At 38.6% G+C, this 18527-nt stretch overlaps 1 pseudogene; it reads right to left on the bottom strand.

Moving 5' to 3' along the window:
- Window positions 1–723: 723 nt before the first annotated feature.
- LOC138436296 (cyclin-G2-like) lies at window positions 724–14809 on the bottom strand (annotated as a pseudogene).
- Between the last annotated feature and the right edge of the window lie 3718 nt (window positions 14810–18527).

Genomic DNA, 18527 nt, shown 5'->3' on the forward strand with positions numbered 1-18527 from the left:
GTCATTTGTGTTTTCAGGTAACACCTGTTCCATTTATCATTGCATTCTTTTCTATTTAATTTGTGCTTAATCGCTCAGCCATGTCTGACTCTTTGCAACCCCATGGATTGTAGCCCGCCAGACTCCTCTCTTCATGGTGATTCTCCAGGCAAGAACGCTGGAGTGACTTGCCATGCCCTCCTCCAGGGGATCTTCCCAACCCAGGGATCAAACCCCAGTCTCCCACATTGCAGGCAGATTCTTTACCATCTGATGCTCTAGAGAGGCCCCTATTTAATTTAGGAGGGTAAAAATATTACTACATTGTCAGTATTCTGAATAATCCAATACACAGTTCTTTCCTTTGATTGCATTTTCAAATTCCAGCAGGCATATTTTTAATCTCCAAATATACTTCTTGCATCTTTAATGACTCCTTACTCTAGTTTTCTTGAACTTTAAGACATTTATAAATGATAGATTTTTCTAAGTTTCTCTTTCCTATGAGTATGTTTATTTGGGGGGAGGGGCATTTGTTTTACTTCCTCATAATAGTCTCAATTTAAAGTGTATATTTTTCCATGCATCAGTCAACGTTTTGGTTTACCTAACCCTAGAGAAGGAAACTTATGTTTGAATAATGTTGAGGTCGAGATGAATTGTAAGAAATTGAATAAGTCCCTGTGCAAATCATAAAAGCAAGGAAAGAAAAACATAGCTTTATTGTCATTTTACTTTGGAAGATTAGTGATCAAGGACATTATAGTTGGATGCAGTCATAGCGTGGACTGTCTCTTCTTTGCTGAAGAGCTTCTCCACTGTAATTATGGAGTAGTCCCAGCACTTTTCATGAAACTCTTCCCACTGGTTTGACAGCTCTTCCTGGGCACCAGCCTCAGCTGTCTCCCTGATTTAGTAAAAAGTGTAATATGAGAATAATCTGTGCAGCAGGTCCCTTCCCCTGCATAAACTCTGGCATCCAGAAAATTTCTAGTGGTGTATTTAATTAGGACCAAGTTATACTTCTTACCAACTGCTCTGCAACCCACACTTTTATCCAGCACATGCCATTCAAACTTAGGTAATGGTAATAATTGTTTCAGTTCTAAGATAAGCTACAGTCTAATATGCAGCGAATGATAGGGTGACATGGCTTCTCTGTATATTCTTATCTCTTCCATGGCCTGCAGACTTCTCAAATCTTTGAAACAAGAACCACATTCTTTTCCAGGTTTCATCATTCCAAGATCCATATTTTTCATTATATTATATTCCCTTGGTAATTTAATGATGATTTTATGAGAGAATAATGGTATATGTCTCAAAAGTGAGGGTTATTGTTTTTTACTTTTATTATTATCTATGTTTAAAGTTTTAAGCCAATTAAATGCACCAATCACAAATGTTATATTCATCTAAATTTTACCACAGTGAAATCCTCTCTCTTGATTTCCTCTAAATGCTTTTGAGATTTTCTCCTTACCTGGTTTTCAGCAATTGGATTAGTGTCGTTTTCTTAAAGGTTTCCCAGGTGACCTAGTGATGAAGAATCTGCCTGCCAAAGAAGGAGACGCAAGAGACTGCGGGTTCAACCACTGGGTCAAGAAGATCCCCTGGAGGAGGAAATGGCAACTTCCTCCAGTATTCTTGCCTGCGAAAATCCCATGGAGGAGCCTAGCAGGCTACAGCCCATGGGGGTCGCAAAAGAGTTGGCCACGACTGAGCACATAAACGTTTATCTTGTTTGCAGTTTGTTGAGATTCTTGAGTCTGCAGATTTGTAGTCTTTCACAAACTTGGAAAAATTGTCAGTTATTATTTCAAATTTTTTTCTCTCATCCCCTATCTTCCTTTTTTCCTTTTGAGGCCACAGTTGCGTGTACATTAGACTGTCTGATATCATTCCACAAGTCAATGATGCTGTTCATTTCTTTTTTCTTTTTTGTGTCTGTGCATAACTTTGTATAATTTCTATAGCTCTGTGTTCGGTTCACTGATTGTTTTTCTTCTGTGTCTGATTTAATATGAACATTATCTGTCTTAGTCTTTTCAGGCTGCTATATAGTAAAAATACCATAGACGATTGGTTTAAACAACAGATTATTTATTTCTCCTAGTTTTAGAGGCTGGGAAGTCCAAGATCAAGACACTGGAATATTTGTCTACTGACTGGCCTCTTCCTAATTCATAGGTTGCCTTGACGTGGTAACTAGGGCATAGGAGCACTCTGGGGTATCTTTTCTAAGGAAACTAATCCTTTCTTATAAGGGTTTCACCCTCATGACTTAATCATCTTCTGAGGGACCCACCTCCAAACATTACATTTAGCATTAAGATTCAGATATATGAATTTGCAGAGAAAATAGACAGTTAGCCCATATCATGATCTATTTTATTTTTCATCTCAGATACTGTGTTTTTATCTCTAAAAGTGCAATTTAAGTCTTTGTGTTTCTCAGTTGTCTCTTTTTCACGACCATGCTTTTCTCTACCTTCTTGTCCATATGGGTTGTATCAATAATCAAAATAGCTGTTGTGATGTGCTTCTCTGCTCATTCCTTCATCTCTTCAATTTCAGAGCTGGTTCTAATGAGTGATTAACATTCTCTTCGCATTAATTCAATTCCAATATGTCTTCTAAGAACCTCAAACAAAAAATTATCAGAGTCAGTTACTCAGGCGAGATCGGGTGCATTCCAGGTAGTATGGCCATAAATGAAGCCAGTCGTTCATAGTAACCAGAAATTAGAAAATAATCCAAATGGATAGTCAAATTTTGGTGTATTTAGTCAATAAAATACTATTTGGTAATAAAAGGAAGCAAACTGCCGATATACCCAAAAACAGAAGTTCACATTGAGTGAACAGATCAGGCAAATCTTTCAGAGTAGATATAATCAGAGTAGATATAGTAAAATTCTATTCAATGAATTTCTACAGCACAGAAATCTAACCTGTGTTGCTAGGAATCAGAACAATAGAGGTCAGCAGGAAGCAGGGGAGAGGGGATCAACTGGAAGGGGATAGAAAGGAACTGTCTTCAGTGATATAATTGAACTCTACAATGATTAGAATGTTAGTCACATGGATTTACATAGTTGCCAGTTCATCTAACAATACTCTTTAAATCTGTGCATTTCACTGTAGTTAAAGTATAGCTCAATTTAAAATGTTATAAAATTGTACTAAAAAGAAATAGTTCAAAATGTGAAAACAAAATGAAAAAATTACAGCCTACAACACAAAGAGTCAAAATCATAACTATCAGGAAATTTGGGGACTCGATAAGGAAAAGATGCCTCTCTATTTATAGAGGATTAAGGAAAAAGAATAAAAACATGTGTTTTTCCAAATAAGTTAAAATTACTTGTAGGATGGTAAACTCCCTTAGAAACTGGAGAAATTAAATTTTAGATCACATTGAGATATATATTTTTTCACCTTTCAAATGTGTTCATTTATTATAAATATCACATAGTTTCATATTTCAATACTGTAAGCCCCCTACATATAAACCTTCAAGTTGCAAACTTTTGAAGATGCAAGTATCCATTCTGTCAGTATCAGGCATGAGTGATGTTGCAGCTTGCCCTCTGTCTCCTAATTGCTCACAAATCCTCAGCTCTACCATGTCCCACCTCCTCTCACTTCTCTCGTCAGTAACTTTCCTTGCCTTTTACTAGATGCCAGTCCTGTATGCCAGCTATTGTACAGTACCACTGTACTTTTCAAAGTACTATACTGGAAGATTAAAAATGTTTTATTTTTTACATTCATTTTCTATGTTTATTTGTGTGAAAAGTATTATAAATCTATTATAATACAGTAATATATAGCCAATTGTGTCCATTAGGTGCCTAGGCTAACTTTGTTGGACTTACAAACATGCTTTCAAAATGGAACTCATTTGTATGTAGGGGCTTACTATGCTTTTTGTATGGTAGACCCTCAACTAGTCAGAATGAATAAAATAATGTTAATTTAATTTCAATAGCCCATGTTTAAATTAATTAATATTAAAAGAGTAAATTGTACATTTTTAATTTAAAAACTGGAATACATCCTTACAATTTAACAATAAAACATGTATCAAATTATATAACAGCCAAACAAAACTGTGACAGAAGTATGAATTTCAGAGCTTTCATTATTTTAAATAATAAAGAGAAGTTTAAAACAATCATAAAAAGTAAACAAAAAATTATAAATAATTTACTTAATGGCAATAACAGGATTGATATCAAGAACTGATTCTTTGAGGCAGTAACAGTAAAATTAAAAGTGCAATGGTAAACCTTATAAAAAAAGAATTATAAGCATAAATAAAATAATACTGGAGAAGTGAAGTGAAGTGAAATGAAAGTCGCTCAGTCGTGTCCGACTCTTTGCGACCCAGTAGATTATATGGTCCATGGAATTCTCCAGGCCAGGATACTGGAGTGGGTAGCCTTTCCCTTCTCCAGGAGATCTCCCCAAACCAGGGATCAAACCCAGGTCTCCCACATTGCAGGCAGACGCTTTACCAGCTGAGCCACAAGGGAAGCCTACAATACTGAAGAGATTGTAAATTATAAGAAACACGCTGTTCACATTTGAATCTAATAAATTTCAAGTAGATTTACTTTTAATTATCAAATGTTAATTTTAAATGATAAATTTCAAGTGATAGTTTTAAATTATCAAATGTTTCTGAAGAAGAATCAGAAAATTTGAAGATAAAAATGATCAAGGATGATAATGAAAAGTTAAAAAAATCCCAAAGAGTGAGGAATAAAACTATGGGAGTTTACTGAAGACCCGAAAGATCTGGAAAAGGAAGAGATTATGTCGTGTATCATGAGGAGCAAATAAATCTATGTTTAAATATCACCTCAACCAATGACAAAAGAAATTAACCAAGAGCTAATTCTAAAGTTCGTAAAAAGAATAAAGTAGGAATCCTATGAAAAATATAGCTGTAACATTTTTTTAATTAATGAAGAAGGACATGAAGATGGAAGTTAAAATATATCACAAAGAGCATCCATAAATAGACCTACATATCTATTTTAATTTAGTTTGTGGCGAATATAGTATTTCAAGTAAAAATGAAAATATGGACTATTTTATTACAGTATTTTAACAACTGGATGTGCATATTTAAAAAATATTATAGGCCTGTGTACCTGTGTAAATTCCAGATTAATTTAATTAATACCACAAAAGTCATAGAAGAAAATACAAGTTAATATCAGTAAGGATATTTCCTAAGTCAAAGACATAAGCCAAATTAAAACACCAACATATTTTATTTCATATACATTAAAGTCTCCCTAAAACAAAATAAATTATAAATAATGTTAAAATTTCAAGAAAGTTCTGGGGAAAAAAAATTTTTTTTACCTTGTATTACTGAGAAAGATTATTAACCAGAATATACACAGAGTTCCTAAAGTCAATTTTAAAAAATATGTAAAAATAATGGGCAAGATATAAAGAAACAAGTCACAAAGGATAGTTGCAAACATCTGCATAAATATATATAGAAAGCTGCTCAACCTGATTAGTTATAAGAAAATGTAAATTAAAAGGAATTGTTTTTCATAAGTTTGACAAGAATCATGGTGATGATATCATGCCCTGGCAAGTATATAAGAAATAGTACTTTTGTACACTTTTAGTGGGAGTATAAATTGAAGAAACCATTCTGGAAACCAAGTTGACAGTCTATCAGAATAAAATTGTACATTTCCATTGACTCAGCAGTTCCACTTCTAAGAAACAATTCAAGAGAAATATTCACAGATGAGCATTAAAATGTACATAATAGAATGATTTCTTTGTTGTGGTAGTGAAAATTGGAAGTCTAAATGTCCATCAATAAATTATTTTTACAATATTTTAATTATACAACTTTTTAAATGAACAAGATAATTTTATGTACTTATACAAACCCTTACCCCAACTCTATAAAAATAGAAGTTACAAGATACAAAGACTGAAGATCAAAGTATAAATTTCCATCTGATAGAAATTCCAGAAGGAAAAAAATAAATAAGAGAATAGAGAGGGAAGAACTTAAAGATACCACATCAGTCAGTTCAGTCACTCAGTCATGTCCAACTTTTTGCAACCCCATAGACTGCAATATGCCAGGCTTCCCTGTCCATCACCAACTGCCAGAGCTTGCTCAAACTCATGTCCATTGAGTCGGTGATGCCATCCAACCATCTCATCCTCTGCCACCCTCTTCTCCATTTGCCTTCAATCTTTCATCAGGGTCTTTTCCAGTGAGTTGGCTCTTGGCATCAGGTGGCCAGAGTACTGAAACATCTGCGTCAGTCCTTCCAATGAATATTCAGGGTTGACTGGTTTGATCTCTTGCAGACCTTTAGGATTGACTGGTTTGGTCTCCCAGCAGACCAAGGGACTCTCAAGGGTCTTCAGTGCCACAATTCGAAAGAATCTATCTTCTTGGTGTGCAGTCTTCTTTATGGTCCATAAGAAAGCATCTATTCTCCAATAAATTTAAAGAAAAACCTCACCCCATCCTTTATTGATTCCCCTTCCACTTCTCTAACTGCTCTATTATTTTATTTTTCACATTTTTAATCCATCTCTCTATCTGAAAATCTCGAAACTTGAGCCATATATTTGCCTAAAATGCTCTTTAGATTGATCATATATTCTTTTATTTTTAGTTTTTTATTAAAGGATAATTGTTTTACAGAATTGTGTTGTTTTCTGTCAGACTTCAGCATGAATCAGCCATAGGTATACACATATCCCCTCCCTTTTGAACCTCCCTCCCATCTTCCACCCCATCACACCCTTCTAAATTGATACTAGATTAATCACGTATTCTTATAGCTTCTCTATATCATCAATTTCCAAATTCAAATCTGTTTTTTCATCTGGATATTTATGCTTTCATACCTCAAACTCTAAATCAATTGAATCTCATTATCTTCTATCCCAAAACATCTCCCATTGCCAATTATTGTTGGCATCTCTGGATACATTGCTATCCCAATTGACTTTAAAAAAAGATTCATGTTTGTTTTGCTCTTTTCCCTCGCTGATCAATCACATCAACTCCCATAAATTCACAACTGTATTAATTTCCTATTGTTTTAATGAAGTATTGAAAACTTAGGGCTTAAAACAACATCAATTTATTATCTTACAGTTTTAGAGGACAGAAGTCTTAAATGGTACCCGCATGGCTGCATTCCTTCAGTTCAGTTCAGTCACTCAGTCATGTCTGACTCTTTGTGACCCCCATGGACTGCAGCACGCCAGGCCTCCTTGTCCATCACCAACTCCTGGAATTTACTCAAACTCATGCCCATTGAGTCGGTGATGCCATCCAACCATCTCATCCTCTGTTGTCCCCTTCTCCTACCACCTTCAATCTTTCCCAGCATCAGGGTCTTTCCAATGAGTCAGTTCTTTGCATCAGGTGGCCAAAGTATTAGAGTTTCAGCTTCAGCATCAGTCCTTCCAGTGAATATTCAGGACTGATTTCCTTTAGGGTGGACTGGTTGGATCTCCTTGCAGTCCAAGCAAAAGCATCAATTCTGTGGCTCTCAGCTTTCTTTATAGTCCAACTCTCACATCCATACATGACTACTGGAGAAACCACAGCCTTGACTAGACTGACCCTTTGTTGGCAAAGTGATGTGTCTGCTTTTGAATATGCTATCTAGGTTGGTCATAACTTTTCTTCCAAGGAGTAAGCGTCTTTTAATTTCATGGCTGCAATCACCATCTGCAGTGATTTTGGAGCCACAGAAAATAAAGTCTGCCACTGTTTCCACTGTTTCCCCATCTATTTGCCATGAAGTGATGGGACCAGATGCCATGATCTTAGTTTTCTGAATGTTGAGCTTTAAGCCAACTTTTTCACTCTCCTCTTTTACTTTCAGGTTCAAGGGAAGAATTCAGTTTTTAACCTTTTCCATCCTCTTTAACCTTTTCCTTCTACCCACATTCCTTTGTTCAAGATCCCCTTCTAACTACAAAGCTGGAAATGACCACCAATTGAGTCTGTTTTATGTTGCCCTTTCTCTGGTTCTCTTTTTTTCTGTGTCCTTCTTCCTTGATGACCCCTTAGATTACACTAAGCCCACCTGGATAATCCAGAATAATTTTCTACATTAGCTGATTAGCCATCTTAATTGCAATCTCAACCTTAATTTCCCTGTCAGCAGGTAACATTCACAGAATCTGGAAATTCGGATTTGGACATCTCTTTATGTCCAAATCATTATTCTGTCCATCACATTATCTAATCCAAGTCAATTCAAATATCACCTCACCCCCCCCACTTCTTTGCTTTCCTCCCCTTATTTCATAATTCAGGAAAAATTCTATGTAAAATTTTTTCGCTTCCAAGCACTTCTGGGAGTCCCACCAGCTCCCTTACATGTACTTAAACCAAGTCATATTTTTTAATGCTCCTCTCTTTTCTTCCTCAGCCTTGTTCATTAAATGCAAGCATGTCTTCTTGGTAGCAATGCAGCCTCGGAGGGTCACTTCCCAGCCCTGCCCACCGTTTATGCTGACGCTGCAGCAGAGGCACTGGCGTCCCAGAAACAACAAATCTCTGAGTTGAGGGAAAATACCCCTTTCCACTCTTTGTACTGTGTCCTGCTAAAGGATAACACAGCAGAGTTACCTGTTCCCATCTTAGAGACTTAAAAACCAGTTTTTATTTTGCAATTGAGATGTATGGAGGAGACAAATCTAACTGGCAGAAATGGTGTGTACTGAGTATCATTATACCCCAGGGATAACGGATGCCTGGTTTGGGTTCTGATATCTACAGACTGAGTTACTGACTCCCTTTTCTCTCTGGTCAAGTTTTCATCCAAGAAGCCTCCTCAGTCAGGCTGGCCAAACTCAGGCAGACCTAATCAGCAGCATGCAGAGCAGATCTGAAACCAGGGGTGGAGACAGCCTGGCTTAAATGCAGTCAGCTGCAACCTCTGCCTCTCACGCCCATCTCTTCTTCACTTTGCCAGAATCACGAAACTTGCCCAACGAGGGAGGTTTACTTAGTATTTAGATACCTGCAATAGCCACCACCATCAGCCTGGTGTCTATATATAATCCTCACCCATCCAACATGACATCATTGACTAAGATTCCTAAATCAGTGCTAGTTTTCTCTTTGAGGATGTATAGTATTTTTCTGTTACTGTTTAGATAAAAACCCAAACAATCCAATCTATCATTTAAATATCTTCCTTATATTTATAATATGGCTTCCATTATTTTATTGTTAGCTGTTGCCTTTCTTCATTCTAGTCTTTAGTCACACACTTTCCTTTTCAAATTATCTGAGTCACATCATATTTAAGTATCCACAACAAGTCCCCACTTCCTCTCAATACAGTTGAGAAATTTTCTAGGGCAATTTTAAGTCTTTTTAAAAACTTGGTAAATCAGTTGATATTTAAATGCTTGAAAAAGTATGTTTTGTTTAAAAGATGTCACCCGATGCTTTGTTGTACTTCAGGAAGAATGCTGCTGCTGGTGCTGTTAAGTCGCTTCAGTCGTGTCCGACTCTGTGCGACCCCATAGATGGCAGCCCACCAGGCTCCCCCATCCCTGGGATTCTCCAGGCAAGAACACTGGAGTGAGTTGTCATTTCCTTCTCCAATGAATGAAAGTGAAAAGTGAAAATGAAGTTGCTCAGTCGTGTCCGACTCTTAGCGACCCCATGGACTGTAGCCCTCCAGGCTCCTCCAGCCATGGGATTTTCCAGGCAAGAGTACTGGAGTGGGGTGCCATTGCCTTCTCCACTTCAGTGAGAACAGTATCTCTTAAAAGTAAAAATTAAACAATTCATCCTAGAGTTGGCAGTATTTTATTATTGCTTCCTCAGGTTAGCAAACCACTGATAACAGCCCCAGGTGTTACTCTGTCCTTTCTTGCTGACTTAAACTCAATAATTCAGGTTAAGTCTCCTCCTGATAGCCTCAAAAACCCAATTTGGCAATTCTGTTATTTCCTGTCTGTACCCAGTACCCTTAACAAGTCTCCTTTCCTGAGGCCACTGCCTGCCCTTTTAGAAAAAATTTCCTTTTATCCATTTCTCCAACCCCACAATATTTTTCAACTGGCTTGCCTTTAGTCCTTCTGGAAATGACTGCAGCTCTTTCAAACTAGGGCAAAAATACACTTCTTGAAATTCCAAAATTTCTCATAAAAAGATTTTTTTATTTCACCATTTACAGCCATACCAGGTCAAAGTACTGAGAAATGATTATTAATAAATCATGAAATTAGTTTATCTGAAGATAATGTGATCATGTTCACTGACAGGGAAGACAGGGACTATAATTCAATATCCTCAACATTTGAGGAAGGAAGTATTCTTCACAAAGCTTTCTGGTTGAAAAATGCCGCATAATTTTAAGATAACAGAATCATTTTGGCAACAGGGGGAAAGAGCTTCAAGAGTTCTGAGGTATGTCTTTACTCATGCATTTTTAGAGATCTCTCAGGAGGATGAACTAACCCTTATGGAGGAAAAAAAATACCAGTATTGCTATAACTGTTGATAAAAGCAAATAGTACCAAAAAGACACTGTGAGCAGAAGGCCAAAAGATCTGATATTTGGGCACTTTAATGGTAAATTTGTTGATAAACTTCTTGTTACCTGTTTGCATGTACTGTCCTACTGTCTGTCCTAAAACCAATTTTTTAAAAAAGAAAGATCGTGTTTTGGGGGCTTCACTCTCAGCCTCTGACTCGACGGAAAAGAGTTACTGGGCTTAAGTAAGTCACCATTTCAGTTAAATATAAGACACCAGGAAAGTTGTGATTAAGGGACTGATTCCAACACCATGAAAAAGCCCTGGATTTTTCAGCACTCTTAAAACTGGTTGAAATCTCCTCACATATAGTCCTCACTACGTGCCTAAGACAGGCAGAGTACAGTACTGCCTGCACAAAAATGAACTGTGCAAAAGTTAACATGGAAAATATCCAAGAACAATCACAGGTGAACAATCTTCACTCATTTTTCTTAATCACTGAAAAACGACTACATCCCACACCTTCTCCTCTTTTCTTTTCCTGGGCTCCTGTACTATTACTATTTTCAAATTTCTTTTCCTGATCTTTCTGTTAAACAACCCAACCCCCACCTTATTCACTGCCATGCAAGGCTCCTTTCTGTGGATAATGAATGCCTCGTGTTCTTTTCTTTTCTTTCAGGGTCTCTTCCCCTCCCCTTACCTCCTAGATAATTTTAAAGTTTTTTTCCACATAGATGACAGTGAAAAGAGAATCTTTGAATAACCAGAGGACTAGCTCAAAGCAGCATTTCATAAGTGCAAATTTTCTTTGACATTTGCTGTTTTATCATTAACATGTGCATAAATTTGGCATCCTACTTCAAAAGGGATCTGCATTTCTGTTAATCTGAGGTGTATGACATTGTTTACCAAGCATGGAAATTGATGCTACAGGAAGACGTGCTAAGCTGCTTCAGTTGCATCCAACTCTTTCTGACCCCATAGACTGTAGCCCGCCCAGCTCCCTCTGTCCATGGGATTCTCCAGGCAAGAATACTGGAGTGGGTTGCCATGTCTTCCTCCAGGGGATCTTCCCGACCCAGGGATCAAACCCACGTCTCTTATGTCTCCAGCATTGGCAGGTAGATTTTTTTACCACTACTGCCACCCAGACACTACAGAAAGACAGACCTTGATTAATTATGGCTTTCAGTATTCCTATAAGCCTCTCTGTTGAAAGCTATTCTTTTCCCCATATTCACAGGAAAGTGGATATTAACAGATAGGGAGGCGACATTTCCTTGAATCCCTGATTCTTCTTCCTGACCTTTACTCTTCCATCTGACTACAGAAATCCATCCTCATTTAAAGCTATTTATCATATATCATCCAGTTGAGTTCATTTCATTGAATGTAGCCTTTTGGATCTGGATCACAGTCTTTTTCTGCAATAATTCTGCCATAATTCTACAAGGTCTTAGTGTTCATGCAGACAAAAGCTGGCATCCAACTTCAAATTCCCTAGACCTCTTTCCCCTTATCCTCTCCTCCTCTGCACTACAGCCTTTTTCCAAGGAATACATGTTGATAGTTCACTCAGAAACTGTGAATTCTATACTTTGCAAACAATTTTTTTCACCTCTCTCATACTATCCTTTCCACCAAATCTGCATAACAATTTCCACAAACCATCCAGTACCTAGATTCCGCATTTTGGATTTATCAGTTCCATCCTGGGCTACCCTTCTTACTTACTGAGCTCGAACTTCAGGGTTGTTTGTCGAAAGTTCAACATCATCAGCAACCTGTAAAACCCAAACCCTGGAGCAATGACACTCAACCTTTTTTGTTTCTACATTTTGATATTTGAGAATACCAGATAAAAACCCCCTAATTCTTTGATTTGACACTACTTTAAATTCATGATTTTCAGCCTTGACTAGAACCTCAGGATCACCCTCTGTACTCGTCCTTGTTCCCCCTACGTTTCCCCTGAAAACATATTTCAGAGCTTGCACTTCCCTCTAAACTCATCTTCACTCAAACTCTGCTCTCTAGTCCTCAGCAGATTCTACTCTTCTACTTTGTATTTCATCAATGGAAAAAAGATTCTCTCTTTGACTCCCTATATCCTTACTGATGAAATGTACTATCCATATGGAAAAATAGCTACAAATTATTTAAATAAAAAGAGTGAAAGTATCAACATTTAAATTATTTTCAATCATTTGAGGAGTAGGGTCCTAAACCATTTAATGGAGGGCTTCCCAGGTGGCACTAGTGGTAAAGAACCTGCCTGCCATGCAGGAAATGCAGGAGATGTGGCTTTGATCCCTGGGTCAGGAAGATCCCCTGGAGAAGAAATTGGCAACCCACTCCAGTATTCTTGCCCGGAGAATCCCCGTGGACAGAATAGCCTGGCAGGCTACAGTCTATGGAGTCGCAAAGAGTTGAACACAGCTTAACAAGTAAACCACCAACAACCCATTTGATAGCTTAAAATATGAAAATAGACCAGATCTGATTCGAATAATTATTGACAACAGGTATTTCCGTCTTTGTATTCCTGCCTAGATAGGGACTGGACCAAAAACTACCTACTTTCCTATTTATTACTCATAAGCTATATGTATACTTTAAAGTCTGACCCAGTGCAATTAGATTTCTAAGACGGAAAGCACAGAGGCTGTACTACTTTCAAGCTGAAAAAGACAGCATGTCTTTGATCACTGAGCTGGGGAGAGAACTGCTGAGACCTGATTCTCTGAAACTCAAGTCTTCCAAGGCTTCACTTTCACTTTCATCAAGACAACAATCCTCTGGTATTGTTGGCAACTTGGGAACATTGTATTTGCTGTCTTGGATGGTCTGGGCTCTGTACCTGGAAGTAATCCAAACCAGTTCCTTGCAACATTCAAGAGAAAATATTCAGCTAGTCTTTAGAAGCTATTTCCCTCCAGTAAAAGGACTCAGTATCATTAATTTTTGAATACTTTATAACAAGCCAGAGGAGTTGCAGTAATAATGAATTATGTTTCTACTTACGGATTGAAAAGGCACAACTAATACAGATGGCTTTGCTTTTGAAAAGACTACCAGAAAATTGCAAGCTTTAAGCAGAGCTTCCAATTTATCAAGGCTCAATATTTCTTTCCTTTCTGAAATATGAAGTATAATAGTCTTGGGTAAGCAAAAAAAAAAAAAGTTTAATAAGCAGTATGTTCCATTTCATAGTTCTGATTTTTTTTTTCCAAAATTGTTTTTTTCCTTTGTTTTCTGTCAGAAGCAATGCATTTACATTGACTAATCCAGATTACTTCTTGAGTAGATGAACCATTGCATTCTTTTTCAACTATTCTGGCAGCCAGCAAAAACAACAGACTCCAGTGAAAGACAAATTTTAGGGTCTACCTTCATAAAAGCCAAGAATCTGTCCAAAATATTGACAGCCAGGACAAAAGTTTATGTGCGAGACTGAAAATTTTAAGAGGTGCTTAATTGGGCTCCAGAATCACTGCAGATGGTGACTGCAGCCATGAAATTAAAAGACGCTTACTCCTTGGAAAAATAGTTATGACCAACCTAGATAGTACATTCAAAAGCAGAGACATTACTTTGCCAACAAAGGTCCTAGTCAAGGCTATGGTTTTTCCAGTAGTCATGTATGGATGTGAGAGTTGGACTGTGACGAAGGCTGAGCACTGAAGAATTGATGCTTTTGAACTGTGGTGCTGGAGAAGACTCTTGAGCATCCCTTGGACTGCAAGGAGATCCAACCAGTCCATTCTGAAGGAGATCAGCCCTGGGATTTCTTTGGAAGGAATGATGCTAAAGCTGAAACTCCAGTACTTTGGCCACTTCATGCGAAGAGTTGACTCATTGGAAAAGACCCTGATGCTGGGAGGGATTGGGGGCAGGAGGAGAAGGGGACGACAGAGGATGAGATGGCTGGATGGCATCACCGACTCGATGGACGTGAGTCTGAGTGAACTCCGGGAGTTGGTGATGGACAGGGAGGCCTGGTGTGCTGAGATTCATGAGGTCTCAAAGAGTCGGACACAGCTGAGTGACTGAACTGAACCGAAAGCCCTTAAATCTCAACGTGTCTCTGTCTTCAACACACCATGTTATCATTCTCGGAAGTAGCCTTCATCAGGCTCAGTCATTTTTTGTGGTTGGAACTTCTGTTCCTATTCCAGGTAGAGTTGCAGCAACTTAAGGAGCGGACCTTCTTCCAGACTCCCAAGACCTGTGCTGCCACACCCTTCATCAGGTGGGAGAGGGAGCGTGGGGTCTGGAGAGGGGTGGGCACAGGGGAGCATACGGACCCTTCCCTGGGTCAGCGACCCACCAGCGCAGCAGTCCCCCAGCAAGCACCCACTCCTCCCCTGCCTCTGCTGTCCCCTCCTCAGCTCCACAGTCGAGCTCGGTGCCACTACCGATGCCCACCCTCCCACTGGCAGCAGCTCCTCCTGCAGACTCTGCTCTCCCAGCAACTCTTCAGCAGAAGCTGGAGCAAAACACTTCTTGCTCATCATATTTTTAAATTCCAAGGTAAAAAATTGCTTTTTGATTTTTCTTTTTTCATAAGATCCCATTTTTGTCTCATCAACAAATAATCTTTTTTTTTCTACTCTTGATGATATAAACTATAACTTTCTTTTGGTTCTCGGTTCCATTGATTGCTTTTGTCCACATTTCTTTTCTTCTGTTTATTTTTGGCTCTGCTTCTTGAGTTGTCTTTTCTCAAATGTCCAGTGATTATCAGCACTCCTTCACGTGTGAAAATGAGAAGCTGATTGGAGGACGTGCCTAGGTGTGGGTTGGTGGAAGGTATAAACCCAGCTGTCTAACAAAGCAGAAGCAGCCTCCTAGTCCAGCATTTTAGTATGTAGATGTTTATATAATGCCACTGTTCTTAGCATCAGCAGTCACCCCTACCTTTTTCTGTGTCTGTTTTTGCTGAATCCAGAGCTCTGTGGCATAGTTTCTCCAGACTGCACCTGTTGCCCTGAAGGATGGATGTAGTGAGGTAGTTCCCTGACTTCTCAGGGAAGTGCAGGGGAGCAGGCAAGTTCAACCAATTGATGTACAGGCACTAAACCAGTCAGGTCTTGTTGTAGGCATTCTGCAAGGCAAATTAGATCAGTTCTTACAGGTACTTCACCTCCTGTAGGCATTTGGATTTCTATTTCTTCTACCCAAGTCCATCACATCTCCCCCATCGTTTTGTTGTCTAAACATTTTTCAAAATCTTTCACCCATGTTGTCTTTATCCTTGTGGTTAACCCTTTTCTGATTCTTCACTGGTATTTTAGTGAAGTTTTTGGAGGGAGAGCTAACGGACAAGAGTGGTCAATCCGCTAAACTTAACTGGAAGGGCTCAGTGGTTAGCAGTCGCTATTTCTAAAACATTGGACGGTATCATAGCATGCATATGGATGGGCTGGAGGTCATACATATTGTTATATATCATTTGCAGCATTAGAATATCATTTATGACTCTACCTTCAAAGTATGGTCAAAATCTGAACACACCAGAAGCTGTCATCCTAATTCAGTGATGTCATTTTAAACCAGGACACTACCATCTGTCATGCGGACTGAAACAGTGTAGCAGATGAGAAAAGCCGATCTGGATTTATCCTGACTGCCTGAAATCTGCCCAATAGCTGACTTCAGCTCCAAGTTATGCCTGCTAGCCTTCAGAGGAGAGGGCCTACTAAGGCTTGAACTGTTCAATGAGTACAATACCTAGCAGTCATTTCACGGAATAGGCTCTCAATTTCCCCCCAGATTTAAATCTGACCTAACATTCATTTCCTGCCTTACTATGTGCTCACCAGCCCCTTAACTCCCTTTCATTTCTGCCTTCTATAGAAGGGATACAGACCACTGACAACCAGGTATTCTATGGCAAGAGAAAGAGTGTGGAATGTAAAATGGAAAAGTCTCTTTAATGCAAGAAAAGATCTTTAATACATGAGCCTTCACTGACAAGAACAATCTCAGTTGATGTTTCGTGGTTTTGTCAAAATACATGCAGTAAACTTTCATTGAGTAACCAGCCTTCTCTTGCTGATTGTGTAAATACCGTTCCTCAGCAAACCCATAAAGAAAGATGTGAATCCCATCGTCCTGAGAGGAGGTAGCTGGTCCAGTACTAAGGTTAGGAACTTAGCCTTGAACAGTTGACCACAAGTTCAATTAACGCAGCTGGCAGAATGGTCCTGGGAGCACATGAAATACCACTTTCAAGCCTACCGGAATAATTTGGGAATGCTTCAGAGTGCGCTTATATAAATATATATGTATGTATATGATTTTATTTATTTAATGTAGTTGTTTATTTTTGACTGCACGGGGTCTTCGTTGCTGTGCAGGGACTTTCTCTGATTGTGGGCGAGCGGGCACTGCTCTTCACTGCGTGCACAGCTTCTCATTGCGAGGGGTTCTCTTGTTGAGCAGCATGGGCTCTAGACGCTGGGGCTTCAGTATTTGCAGACTGCAGGCTTGGTAGTTGTGGCATGCAGGCTCTAGAGCACAGGTTCAGTAGTTGGGGCATGTGGGCTTAGTTGCCCTGTGGCATGTGGGATCCTCCTGGACCAGAGATCGAACCCGTGTTCCCTGCATTGACTGGCAAATTCCTATTCTCTGCACCACCACGGAAGTCTAGGGGCTTTTTTGAAAACCAATGGACACAAGTGAAAATGCACGCCCCCCTCCATTTTTACCCCCAATTTTTCTAACCACAAGAGAGACCTGTCAACAATTAGGTTACGCCCATTCTCAACCACCTGAACTCTTTTTCCAAGAATCTTAAAATTCATCATGTATACCACTGACCCCATCTTGTCCCAAGCTACCTACTACTCCATCAGTACCTCATATTTTTCAATCTTCTCTTTTACCTTATCATTTTTATGTAGTACCCTTGTTTTATTCTCATAAATGCTTTTTGCCTCCCTTTATTTTGCCCAATATTAATTAGGCCAGATTAACTTTTTTGAATGGTATATATTTCCTCACCCATTTCTGTGTAATTTTGACTTAGGTGATTAGTTATTTAATTTGGGAGTCCCTTATAAGCAGAATGTGCCTAAAATTTTTATTCTTGTTATTCAGTGTGATAAAAATCTGCCTGGTAAAATTAGCCCAATTGTATTTATTATGGTTACTACTATATTATGATTTTATTACAATCCTATTTTGTGGTTTCTGTTGGGGTTTTTTTTTTTTTCGGCTTCTCTTCATTTTACATTTTATTCTATAGCATAGTAAAATTAAAGTTCTCATTAATTTAAAAGTCACACATTTCAAAACTAATGATTCTGTTTATCCAAAGTTTTTCTTAGATTTCTTCCCTACTTATCTTCCATTTGATGAATATTGTTTAACTGTTAATTTTTTATTGGGGTATTCCTGATTAACCAACAATGTTGGGACAGTCTCAGCTGAATAGCAAAGCGACTCAGCCATACATATACATGTATTCATTCTCCCCCAGTCTCCCATCCCCTCCAGGACGCTGCATGACATTGAGCAGAGTTCTGTGTTCTACAGTAGGCCCTTGTTGATTATCCATTCTAAACATAGCAATGTGTATATGTCCATTTTTATGTTTTCTTTTTTCTGTGATGGTTTTTAAAGCTGTAGATTGCATTTTTATTCTTTTTGGTGACATCAACTAAAATGTTGACATGAGTATTTCACTGTAATTTTTAGCAAAATTTAATGGTATTTTTACCTCTACCCCAACCGATCATGTCATCTTTCACAATCCCTTCCTGAAGGGTTAATAGGGTAGCAGAGATGTGCCTGCAAACGGGTCTCTCTGCTCAGGCTGAGCGTCCTTGCATACGAGGCGTTCTGCCAAAGAGTCTGGATACAGCCTTGAGTTTAACGGTCCCTTGCAAACGAGGGAGCATTCCCTTCTTGAGATAAGAGGGAGATGAGGGCTTTGTGCAGACTCTGCAGTAGACAGAGATTTCACTCCCCTTTGCTGTACGATAACATGTATGCACCTGCACTGTACTGAAA

The sequence above is a fragment of the Ovis canadensis genome, chromosome 3, assembly GCF_042477335.2.
Source record: "Ovis canadensis isolate MfBH-ARS-UI-01 breed Bighorn chromosome 3, ARS-UI_OviCan_v2, whole genome shotgun sequence".
NCBI classification, from domain to species: Eukaryota; Metazoa; Chordata; class Mammalia; order Artiodactyla; family Bovidae; genus Ovis; species Ovis canadensis.